The following is a 12,105-nucleotide window of genomic DNA, read 5'->3' on the forward strand; positions in this document are numbered from 1 at the left end:
AGTGCTGGACATTAAAGACTGCTTTTTCTCGATACCGCTGCATGAAGAAGACAGGAAACGGTTTGCTTTCTCCATCATGTTCCCAAATGGCCAGCGTCCAAACCTGCGTTTCCAGTGGAAAGTGTTACCTCAAGGCATGGTCAACTCGCCCACCATCTGCCAGATCACAGTCGACCGAGTGCTGACACTGGTTTGGAGTAGTGACCCAGCTGCGACCATCATACAACATATGGATGACATCCTAGTCACTCACCCATCAGCGACCCAAGTAGAACAACTTATTTCAGCCATCTCAGCAGCTCTGGAAGTGAAAGGATTCGAGATTGCTGCCGCCAAAATAAAAAGAGGACCATGTGTGACCTTTCTGGGGGTTGGAATTACAGACTATTACATACCCCCTCCCCCCAGATAAAAATCAAGAGAGACATTCAAACCCTCAAGGACATGCAGCAATTAGTAGGATCCTTACAGTGGCTCTGCAATATTGTATTGGTACCCCCCAAGGTCATGGCCCCTCTGTGCGGTCTCCTGAAAGGAAAGCACCCATGGGAATGGAAAACTTTGACACCGGAGGCAACTAGCTCCCTAGACTACATCGAACAACAGATACACTTAAGCACGCTTTCTAGCGTTTCCCAGGAGGGGGAGTGGTAGCATTAGCCCAAGGGCCCCCCGATAAGGCTCGGCCGATACAATGGGTAGTGCTGGGAAGGCCATCATGCACGTTCTCCCCCGGAGTTGAGTGCCTCGCTAATTTGGTCGCAAGGGGCAGAAAACTTGCTCTGAGTCATCTTGGTATTGAGCCATCCACCATATACCTACCTGTTCGTAAACAGATCCCAGCACAGTCACCCGCAGTATTAGAGTGCTTTGCCCTAGCCCTTACAGGATTTGGGGGGGAGATTCAGTATGCCATCAAACCACCTTGGACACGGTTTTTAACAATCATAGACATCGACCTTCCACAGAAAGTCAAGGACTGGCCCTTACCAGGACCAACGGTTTTCACTGATGCATCTTCAACTACCTCGACCACAGCCGTAGTGTGGCAGTCAAAAGAGCAGTGGCACTGCGTAAAGATGACTTATTATAATCTTTCAGTTCAACAGCTAGAGGCGTCAGCCGTGGTCCTGGCATGCAGACTGTTCACCACTGAGCACCTCAACATCGATTCAATGTCTGTGGCCAAACTTTGTCCATGTCAGGGCCAGGAGTAGCAATGTCCACAACCGCCATAATGCTGGAAAAAGCATTGTATTCCAGGAAAGGCACCATATCTGTTATCCACATTAACAGTCATGACCCAATTAAAGGATTCTTTCAAGCTGGAAATGATAAAGTGGACTCTGCCACCAAGGGGTTGTGGACCCTCAAGGACACGCACCAACTTCACGAATTACTCCACATCAGGGCCAAGGTGCTAGTCAAGAAATGTGGAATTTCTGCCACCGACGTGAAACATTTAATAGCCACGTGCCCCCATTGCCAAAAAGCACTGCTATGGTCCTGTGGAATCAACCCTAGAGGCCTCATGGCCTCAGCGCTGTGGCAGACTGATTTTACACTTTGCTAACTGCTGAAGCCCCAAGCCTGGCTAGCCGTAACCGTTGACAGCTATAGCGGAATGATCGTGGCTACGCAGCACCAGAAAAGCAACTCTCAAGTGACCATCCAACATTGGCTGATGGCCGTGGCACGGCTCGGCATCCCGAGCTGTATAAAAACTGATAATGGAACAAATTTTGTCTCTAGTTCCACGAAAGAGTTTGCTTCTAAATGGGGCATCACTTTAGTCCACGATATCCCTTATAACAGCACCGGCCAAGCCATAGTTGAGCGTGCCAACCAGATGCTGAAGACAAAACTAGAGGTGCTGGCTAAGTCAGAAAATTTTTCCAGCACCATTCCGGCCAAAGATCAAGCGTGCTTGTTAGCCACTGCCCTATTAGCATTAAATCAGTTTTCTAGAGGAGACAGTAAAAGTAGCCCTGCCCAGAAACACTGGGCTACCCAAGCGCTAGAAGTCCTGCTAGTTACCATCAAAAATGAGCTAGGTCAATGGGAGTGGGGGTGGCGATTGGTCCTAGCCAGACATGGGTATGCTGCCATTAAAAAAGACGGCGAGATTAAATGGTGTCCTCTGAAATCCATTAAGCCAGACCTTAAATTGAACACACAAGGTGATGCTAATGGAAATGTTGAGTTTCTATTTACAGGACTACTCCCTTGGACGCTGCTATAACCTGTATTCCCGAGCGGAGAAAATGAAGAACGAGCCTGCAAACACCCTGGCCACTTCCTGGAGTTCACCCCTGGTAAAATCCATGCAACCCTGGTACTGTTGTGCAATCCTGGTCCTGTGGCCACTGATTGTGGCACAAGCCAGGTTTGATCCCAATTTCCTTCAGCCATACCGATGGGCTCTTCGCGATCCCGTGAACAATAGAGTAATACAAGAAGTCACTACAGCAGGCACCCCAAGGTTTTCTGTGCTCATTCGAGATATTTTCCCCAGCGTGGTAACACATGACATCCATCCTCGTTCTGAGCTGTAGCAGTCATACTGGTGTGGTGTTCAGCCTCCAAGCCTGGCAAAGACTATTGTTACCAGCTAGGACATTGGTTTTGTGGCTATTGGGGGTGTGAAACAATAGTCCTGAGTAACAGGTGGGCACCACCAAGAGCAGATGAATTTCTGCAGGTAACTTGGGGTCCTATGGGCTGTATGCAGCCTAGTTTTAATTTCATAGGACAGGTGTTTTATGGCTTTTACGATGACCGGTCTAAGGTCTGTCATCGAATGCTCATGCACGTCTAACAGCCAACTGACACAAGTTGGACCACAGGAAGAATGTGGTCAGCATTCTTGAATAAGCCAGGCAAAGATCCCGGCAAAGTGGTACAAATTATCTGGCTCCCAATTGTGAGGCCTAAAGCAGTTGGCCCAACATTGTAGTACAGTCAGAAAACTCACAATTCAACAATTTGTACCCATTGCCTAAACAGGAATCTTCTCCCAACGAATCTAGAGCAACTGCTTCTCATTCGCTTTACCAAATGCTAGACGCTACCTTTTTGCCTTTAAATCAATCTAACCCCAATGCTACACAGTCTTGTTGGCTATGCTATGATACACAACCCCCCTTCTATGAGGCTGTAGCTCTTAACAGTTTACCTTTGTGGTCCAGCGCTCAGGCCCCGCTCCAATGCCGCGGCGGATCACCATCTCGTAGGATCACTATTAGTCGCATGACGGGGCGGGGGGTGTGCTTGGGCGAAACAACCACCGCTGACGAAGAGGTTTGTGCAACTACCATACAAACAGACAAATCCAAGATAAGGGCAATCACCCCTTTGTCCGGCACATGGGTTTGCCACTGCGCTGGGCTGCAAAAGCCCATGTGTTTTTACCGAAAACTTGAACGCTTCGGCTGACTTCTGTGTGCTAGCTGCTGTCATCCCCAGGGTCCTATACCATTCCGGAGAAGAAATGAACCAATACCTTGAGCAGGCCAGCTGCCGTCAGAAAAGAGAGCTGCTAACAGGACTATCAATAGCAATGTTGCTCAGACTAGGAGTGACCGACACAGCCACTGGTGTCTCAGCCCTGGTAACCCAGAGTCGGAGTCTTTCACAATTACAGATGACTGTAGACGAATATCTGCAAAGGATCAAAAAATCTATATCCTTTCTAGAAAAATCAGTCTCCTCACTCTCTGAAGTTGTCTTACAGAACAGGCGGGGTCTTGATCTTCTGTTCATGCAGCAAGGAGGCCTCTGCCTCACCCTGAAAGAAGAGTGCTGTTTCTATGCACACCACACCGAAGCTGTGAGTGACACCATGGTGGAACTACGAGAAAGACTGACCTGACAGAAGGCAGAGAGAGAAGCCCAACAAAGCTGGTTCGAATCCTGGTTCAACCAACCCTCGTGGCGGACCACCCTAATATCCACCCTGATTGGACCTATTTCAATGCTAGTCTTAGTTTGATTTTTGGACCCTGTGTGTTAAACAAACTAACAGCTTTTATCAAAAGATGCCTAGAAACAGTTAATGTTATGTTAGTCCAATGCCAGCAGTTACTTTAAGTTTCAAAGTTTTGAACATTCATCACCTTTTAACTGTGTTTTAGGCTTTCAGCAACTAACAGTTCCAATTCTTATAACAGTGCTACCTGTTGCAATTTATAGTGCTAATTTTAGTCCCCTTTGTAGTTCTTAAAGTTTACCACTTTAGATAGTTTTTAATACATCATGGGAAGGGGGGGAAATGTGGAGAAGTTCAGGGAGTTAGACTCACCGATCGGAAGATTTCGTGCTGTACGAGGAGACAGGGCGTGCCTCCCCCCCCTCTCTCCCTCCTACCCTTCTTCTCGTCCCGGTCAGTGCTTGACGGGAGCAGGCAGAAGTGACGCTGCCAACTTATGGAATAAGAAGCAGAACAGCTTCCTAAAAAACGCCATTTTGCCATGCACCACATTGGTGTCTGTGTGCATATGGTCCGAGCGGGCTTGAGGGAGCCGCTGTGTCTTCCTCGAGCCAGGCCGCCCTACCGAGGAACGGCGGCATGCAGCTTGTGAGGGCACGAGCACATCTCATCAGCTGGGTCAGTTGAGTACTTCTAAATAATGTCAAAGTTTTCCCACCTGGAATTGTACGATGTCAAGAGAAGGAATACTGATCTTCCCCTCAATTTGTGTTACCAATATTCTGTCTCTTATTTCATGTTCTTCCTCATTCACAAGTTTCCATCTCTCCTGTTTAAATGGCCGTGTCTAAGGACATCTCTTAACGAGAGCAGCTGCATCTGTGTCCTTCCCATTGCTCCCAGACTTCCTCCTGTCCCTGTACTCTGGGCATTCCAATGTCTATGAAATGAGTGGCTTCACACTTGGAGCTTCAGGGAGTTGCCCAGTCTTTCAGAACTTCAAATAACTCATCATGAAACATCTTAATTGTGTTTATGGCTCTTAAAATTACCTTTCTCTAAAAATGGTTTTGTACGGATATCCCTGGTGAATAGTGGGCACGTCAGATGCTGCTGGGTTGTGTCACATTGCTGAGGGAAGAGTTTTGATGTTTTTCAAATGGTATCACGTTTCCATTTTTTCTGTTGGCCATGAAGAGAAACTTGCTGTGCCTCTGAGTCTCCCCAGTTGCTGAGCCCCAAAGGACACAAAGGCGCTGAGTTATGGTTCCCAGTGCAGTGGTGGCACTTGGAGCTCCCTCCATGGGCACAGCAGAGCTGCCGTGTCCCACAGAGTCCCTGGCAATGCAGGGATGAAGGGAACAGGCCAGGCTGTGGGGATCAGGGCCAGGGCACGGCCAGGGATTTGGGCTGGTTGTGAGGCCAGGGCAGGACGCGGCCCTTGGCCTTGCTGAACCTCATCCAATTGTCCTGGGCCCATGGCTCCAGCCTGCCCAGATCCCTCTGCAGAGCTTCCTGCCCTCCAGCACAGCCACACTCCCAGCCAGCTTGGGCTCCCCTGGCAGCTGCCTGAGGGGGCCCTGGGTGCCCTGGGCCAGAGCAGCAATAAAGAGATTGAACTGAGCTGGCCCCAGCCCTGAGCCCTGGGGACACCCCTGGATGTGGCTCCATTCCTCAGCTGCTCTGGGGGCCAGGGCTGGGATGAGACCCCAGCCCTGAGATGGGGGTGCTTTAGGGACAAAGTCTGATGTATTGTCAGCCATCAAGGGACTTGATTTTCAGATCTGTTCAGATCTGAAAGGTCTTAGGAGGTGCTCAGGATCAATATCAACTGGAGATTGCTGATATCAATCTATAAACAGAAAAAACCAACCTAAATAGGACAAAAAATACCCCTGCACTATTTAAAAATATAGTATTTTCTTTTTGAATATTCTTTTGAAATGTGTACAATTAACCACAGAAAACTGAAGACTTAGAAATTAATTATTCCCAGGGTCTTGTCTTGTTGGAGTGATTTGAAATCTTAATGAGTTTTTGGGACTGAATTCCTGGGCTGAAGAGCTGAAGACTGAACAAGCCTCTGGAGAAGTAAAACTCATCAGGGAACCTCCCTCCAAGTTGCTGAGGATCCATCCTCAGCAGAGCAGGAATGAACAGATCCCAGGCTTTCCAGGCTGCTGAAGAGCTGTGAGCTCACGTGCAGTCCCAGGGGCTCCTTGGTGACATCCCAGGGCTCCTTCATCTTCCTGAGGGTCATGAGGTGACAGTCCCAGGGCTCCAGGGTGACAACAGAGGTGTCTCCACGCTGCCAAGGAGCCAATTTGTCACAGGCAGTGACAGGAGTCCAGTGGTGACATCCCTGTGCTGCTAAAGAACAGTGAGGTCACCGACACTGCCAGGGGCTCCAGGGTGACATCCCAGCAGTGCCCAGGCTGCCAAAGAGCCGGGATGTCACCGACACTGCCAGGGGCTCCAGGGTGACATCCCAGCAGTGCCCAGGCTGCCAAAGAGCCGGGATGTCACCGACACTGCCAGGGGCTCCTGTCATGGGCACAGTGGGAGCTTCAGGCAAAGGTTATTAGAGAAGCTGCTGTTGGGTCACCAGGTGCAGAAAGGACCCCCAACACCCCAATTACACCCCAAGATCCCCCAAGCCACAGCCCTCAGGCTTTCTAAACTCCTTCTCTGAGAGGAGCCTGGGAGTGCCTGGATCAAGTCCCAGCCCCAGACTTTGTCAGTGATTTTTGTGTAAGGGATTATAGAGGTGGAATTGAACCTTTGTACAACTTTGTCCCTCAAAATGAAGAACAGCAAAGCTGAAGTATTCATATACATTTAGATGTGATTGATTAGGATCATGACTCAACAGAAAGGTCTTAATCAGAATTATTTACTCCACTGTATAGTGGCTCTAACATATATCTTAACATAGTGCCCTAGGAAAGAAAAAACACTGAGATGAAAGAGGCCCTCAGGTTCCTGAGCTGGACAGAGCTGACCCAGGGGTTTGGACAGTTCCGAGCCTTCATCCCTGAAGACCCCTCAGTGACCACCAGAGTGAACTGCGCATGCCCAGACGGGTGTGGAGCTCATTACCATATGGAATGGGGATGGGAGGGGCCAAGAAATTAATATGCATGAAGCAAATTGTGCAATCCTATGCATATGGAATACCTTGGGGGATAAATAGAGAATGTACACCTTGTGACGTTTGCACACATCTTTGGAGGTTCAATCCCCCGTGTGCCCGGGTGCCTGTCAATAATAAATAATCAAACCCACTTTAAAACTCCTGCAGTTTTAGAGCCTTTCCATGTGTCAGTTTTGGGGAGCCAGGCAGGACTCCTCTCTATCCCCCTGTGGGAGCAGACGGGGGATGGACTCCCCAAGGCGCGCCCCGGGATCTTCTCGGGGTACTCCTCAACTGGTGCGCTCAGCGCAGGGATAGACGAGGAACCTGCTGCCCGTGGATCAAAGGGTTTGTATTATAATCCAGCCTCGGGGGCTCTGGACTAAAGGGCTGCTGCTGCTGAGCCGCAGGGAGACGTCCCTGCGCGTAGCCTCGTCCCTGCTGGGGTAAGGTGGGCTTGCAAGTGACCATGGGTCAGTGAGCGGTGCAGGGACCGCTTGGGCTGATTGCGCGGCCGGCAGGAGGGGACCGGCTGGGGCCGGCAAAGGGGGGTTCATTGACCAAAGGGATTGGCCACTGGCAATTCTGGGGGTGGCTGGAATGAACCCCTGTGTTAATGCTGCTGTTTGGTGAAGTGTGTTATGTCCAGACTTTTGGTTGTGTGTGAGTGACTGAGACAGTGGCTGAGACATGGTTAGGAATACTAGAAGAGTAGTGTGTGACTCAAAGACTGTAGGTTTGTCTCTTTCTCCTTCATTACAAGATTTTCAGCAGTCATTGTGTATTTTTACAGAGCTTTTAGTGATTTGTGTGTATTTCTGTAGCAATACTGCTCTCTTGTGTCAAAAGTTATAATCCCAGCACACTGGTAACTTTCCTTCGCTTTCTGTGTTGGATACGCTGGGTGTTCAATCTTATTAGTCATAACAAGCAGTGGAAGGGCTGAAAGAACGCTACAAGCCTGGCAAGGCAAATTAAAGGACTACCTCTGGCCCAGAGGTGTGGCCCAGACCCTTGGGGGTTTGTAAACCCAGGGCACCACTGGACAGACAGAGGGAACGAGCGGGTGTTATCAGAGGGAGTTTATCAAACTCCTGCCAGAAAGATCACAGCTTTGGATTGGGAACAGCCCTCTCCTAAAGATCTGGAAATGCCAGAAGGGACAGAAGGGATGCCAGGAATAGTGTGTATTTGTGTTATTGGGGTGTTTCACTCACAACAGGGACAACATTTTGTGTGGGTATTATTCCAGTGTAAGGTTTGTGCACCACGCTGGCACTGCTCTTCTGCCCAACAGCCCAGGGGGTGCCCGCAGTGTGAGCGAGGACAGGTTGGTCGTGAGCCTGAGATCTTAAAGCTTGTGTGTGGAAGGACCCATTTTGTGCCTCAGACTTGGGTTGTGAACAAAGAAGAGGGGGAAAAAGACTATGAGAAATTGTGAGTAAAAATTTAGGTGGAAATGAGATAAGACAAGAAGGAGAAGATAAAAGGGACAGAACAGAGCAAAGAGGTACCGAGAGCCAGCCCACTGGGATGTGTCTTAGCACATTGGAAAGAAATCACAAGCACTGGGGGCACTGAGTGTCGAAGAATGCCTTGCTTCTCGTGGCTATTGCTCCCTGGATGGCCTGCACAACCCTGACTTTGAGTTAGCGTGAGTCCTTGGCACAACATTGTGCTAAAGATCAAAGGAAAACTAAGTGCTAATGTGGCAATGAATAGGATGTGAATTCAGGATGTGAAGTATGGATGTGAATTCTGGATGTGAAATCTGCAAAATATATTTTTGGAAGCCCTCTACATGTATCTTATATAGCCTGCTTAATGTATCTTATGAGTTCTGCTAAAAGTACCTTATGGAGCTCGGGTGTCATGAGCTGGACCAATAATAATGTGGAAACTGATGCGTGAATAATGGCAATTATCCAAACATAATAGAACAAGTGTCGCGTGTTACCTTACTAAATACTATAAAACTGCAATAAAGTGGAACAAGTAGCTACCTCATACTGAGTTGTCTCTTGATTCCTGAACCCGTCTCCTGCAACTGAGAACAAAAAGAATTCAATAAAATATTGCTCTCACTGGTGGCTGTTGGATCGCCTGGATGAAGGTACAAGGTGGCCCCCAGTAGCACAGCAGAGTACAACACCCTGCTGCAGTTTGTTGGGGAGGATGAAACAGGGAAACCTTATGAATATGATTGTTTAGCAAAAGATTCTGAAAATATGAAGCCTAGAATGGAAATAGAAATGAAAGCTTGCTTTGAGTCATAAGATGCCGAGTACTAGTTAGTGTATAACCACAGAACAATAGCTTAGCCAGCTAAAGGAGAATCCCTGTTGATGAAAGAATGTCCTTCAGCAGACAGAGAATCCAAAGGTCAAGCAGCAAGAGAAGAATTTGCAAAGATTTTAGAGTTTGAAATGTAACATTCCATGGTAATGTAGTAGTTCTTAAAAGCTATATGTAAATCCTTTAGTGGGTGTATCTTGCAGTGATTGATTACTGGGAATTAGAACATTCACTATGGAAAAGGATATAATGTATAGTAACAAGAAATTCATTCTTTTGTTCCCCCCTCTCTCTCTTTAAGCTCTCCTCTCTTGTCCTCCCCACTCTCTTACCCCTGGCTCTTGCTCTCCCCTCTCCAGTCTCTCTCCCTCCCTGACCACGTATACGCCGAGGCTGGCAGCAGAAATGGGTCTCTCCCTCCCTCTACCCAAATAATAAATTGCTTATACCTGAACAGCTTGACCCTGGAGAATTCTCTCACTGCAAGCGTTTTGTACATCTATAGCAGCTCATGCTTTTCCTTAGACACCAGGGGAAGTGGGATGAGCTTTGGGGTTGTGATATGCTTTTCTCCCTCTGGAATAACCCTGAATGGCAGAGGGACTGTGGGATCAAAGCCCCTCTGGTCCTTTGGTGTTGGCCCTTGAGAAAGAAAATCAGGCCAACAAAGGGAAGCTCAAACGGTGCTGTTGGAGCTGCAGCCTCGGCCAGAGGTGCATCAGGCTGAGTAAGGCCTATCCAGCAGCAGCCCAGCAAGAACAGAACTGTACTCATTTAATCAGCCCTCCCTTTAGGAGGCAGCAGGAGGAAGAGGTGCACTTGGAAGCTCCATTTGCCCCTCTGCCCCCTCCACACCTGCAAGCTCCATTTCCCCTCCACCTCCTCCCGACAGCTTTAAGGGGGCATCAGCCCCAACACCCCCAGGTAGCCCGATTGCATCCCGGAGCAGAAAGCAGGGACTACAGGCACCCTTGTGGGAAGCAATAGGACCAGAAGGGACAATGGTAGTTAAGGAACCCTTTTCTCCTCTTGACAAAGAGGCCTGAGAAAAGGTCACAAAGAATTATCAAAGTGACCCAGTAAACACTACCAAATGTTTATGATATATAGTCAAACAACATAACCCTGATTGAAGTGACACACAATTGTTATTAGATGCATTAACCAAAACTGAGAAACAATTGGTTCTAAAACCAGCAGGGGACCTGGCAAAGGACCATTATGAAACATGACAAATGGATGGAAAAGAATACTTTCCTCTCCAGGACCCACCATGGGATCCAAATCAGTCGAGTGCAAGGAGAAAGTCAGAAAGCTGCCAGGAGTGGAGAGTGAAGGGAGTGGAGAGGGCTGGACCTGAAACCATGAACTGGGCAGCCTTATATGCAATCAAACAAGGTCCTTGGGAATCTCCCTGGGAATTCCCAGATCCTTGGAAGGACGCGATGCACAGACACACACCACTGGAGCTGGGCTCTGAAGTAGGAATACAGCAGCTAGTTCATCTATTTCTGGAACAATCCATGGGGGACATGAGGTGTAAACTCCAAAAGCTTTGGGGGGCAGATGGGTGAAACTTAGAAGCGTTATTGGAAGAGGCATGGAGAGTTTTCAGCAATTGAGAAGAGGGGGATATAAGCAAGAAATGGAGAAGCTAGTAGCAGTGGTACAGGAGGAAGGAAAAGGGAAAGGAAAGCACAGACAAGGACCACCCAAACAAGGCCCGTCTCAACTGGGTAGAGACCAATGTGCGAACTGTGGAGAATTTGGTCACTGGAAAAATGAGTGTCCAAAGTGGAAGTGAGACGGCCAAAAGAAAGAAGGGAAAGGAGGGGTGGTTGCAGTCACACATCCACAAGAAGATTGAAGGGGACCCGGAGAGTCCACCCCAACAGACCCACTGGTAATAAAAATGAAACTGGGGGAAAAGACAAAGAAGTAAAATTTTTGGTTGATACTGGAGGAACTTTCTTGGTTTTAAATAAGGCCTTGATGCCTATGAATGATGAGAATTATGTTATGGTCAAAGGGTGTGGTAGTTCAGCATTTAGGGAAAGACGTGGGAAACACCCACAGCAGTGATTCCTCTGAGAGAGGCTGTGGGGAGTTCCTTCTGTGCTTGAGATCAAGCCAAGAGCTGGCCAGTTCTGACAACTGACAGCATTCTGCACCACTGAAAAGGAACTTCACCTTTGGGAATGCCACCTTTTAAACACCCAAGGCCAGGAACTGGTCTCTTTCTCTGCAGCCTTGAAAGGCAGCAGAGCTGTGGTGTGGCTGGCCCCGCTCCCCCGTGGCCTGTGCGGCCTGGGGGGGCCTGGGCCGGAGCCCAGCTGCTCCCGGGGGGAGATGGAGACTGCGGGATCCCCCCCAGGCCAGGCCAGGCTCTGCTGCGCTGCTGGCTTTCCCGGGAAGCCCTCCGGGTCCCGTTCCAGCGGGGTGGCCAAAGCCCTTCCCAGGGGAGCCCCCGGCCCCCAGGCTGGGCCAGGCCACGGCTGATGACACTCGCCAACACCCCCCCTGCCCCCCGGCCCGCACAGACAGCTCCTGAGAGCTGGCACCAGCCACACCTGAAATCCCACACCACCACTGCCTGCCATGGCTTGGGACACATTTAACCCTTGCACTACACACAGGAGACCTGCAGACTTTAATCCTCTCTCCAGGAAAAGAAAAGAACCAAGTGACACGGAAAAAGACAACGTGAAACATCAAGGTCAGTAAAAGAAGGAATCAAGCCTCAGATGGA

General features: G+C 49.1%; 2 protein-coding genes and 1 long non-coding RNA gene across 6 annotated transcripts in view; 1 reads left to right on the forward strand and 2 right to left on the reverse strand.

The window, feature by feature from the left end:
* The window catches only part of LOC147649040 (uncharacterized), a 636,047-nt gene that overhangs the window by 546,860 nt on the left and 77,082 nt on the right, over nt 1-12,105 (reverse strand). The window lies entirely within an intron of this gene.
* Nucleotides 1-12,105, forward strand: part of LOC111945747 (uncharacterized) — a 70,444-nt gene that overhangs the window by 31,362 nt on the left and 26,977 nt on the right. The gene's annotated exons all lie outside the window — the stretch shown is intronic.
* Nucleotides 5,842-12,105, reverse strand: part of LOC147649047 (uncharacterized) — a 225,006-nt gene continuing 218,742 nt past the window's right edge. Inside the window, exons 3-4 of the long non-coding RNA XR_015279690.1 lie at nt 9,110-9,217; nt 5,842-8,638 (exon numbers count right to left, since the gene is read on the reverse strand). This is a non-coding gene — a long non-coding RNA (uncharacterized LOC147649047). The remainder of the gene's footprint in view (nt 8,639-9,109; nt 9,218-12,105) is intronic.

This window comes from Cyanistes caeruleus, chromosome 28 (genome assembly GCF_971803275.1).
Source record: "Cyanistes caeruleus chromosome 28, bCyaCae1.hap1.1, whole genome shotgun sequence".
Lineage (NCBI taxonomy): Eukaryota > Metazoa > Chordata > Aves > Passeriformes > Paridae > Cyanistes > Cyanistes caeruleus.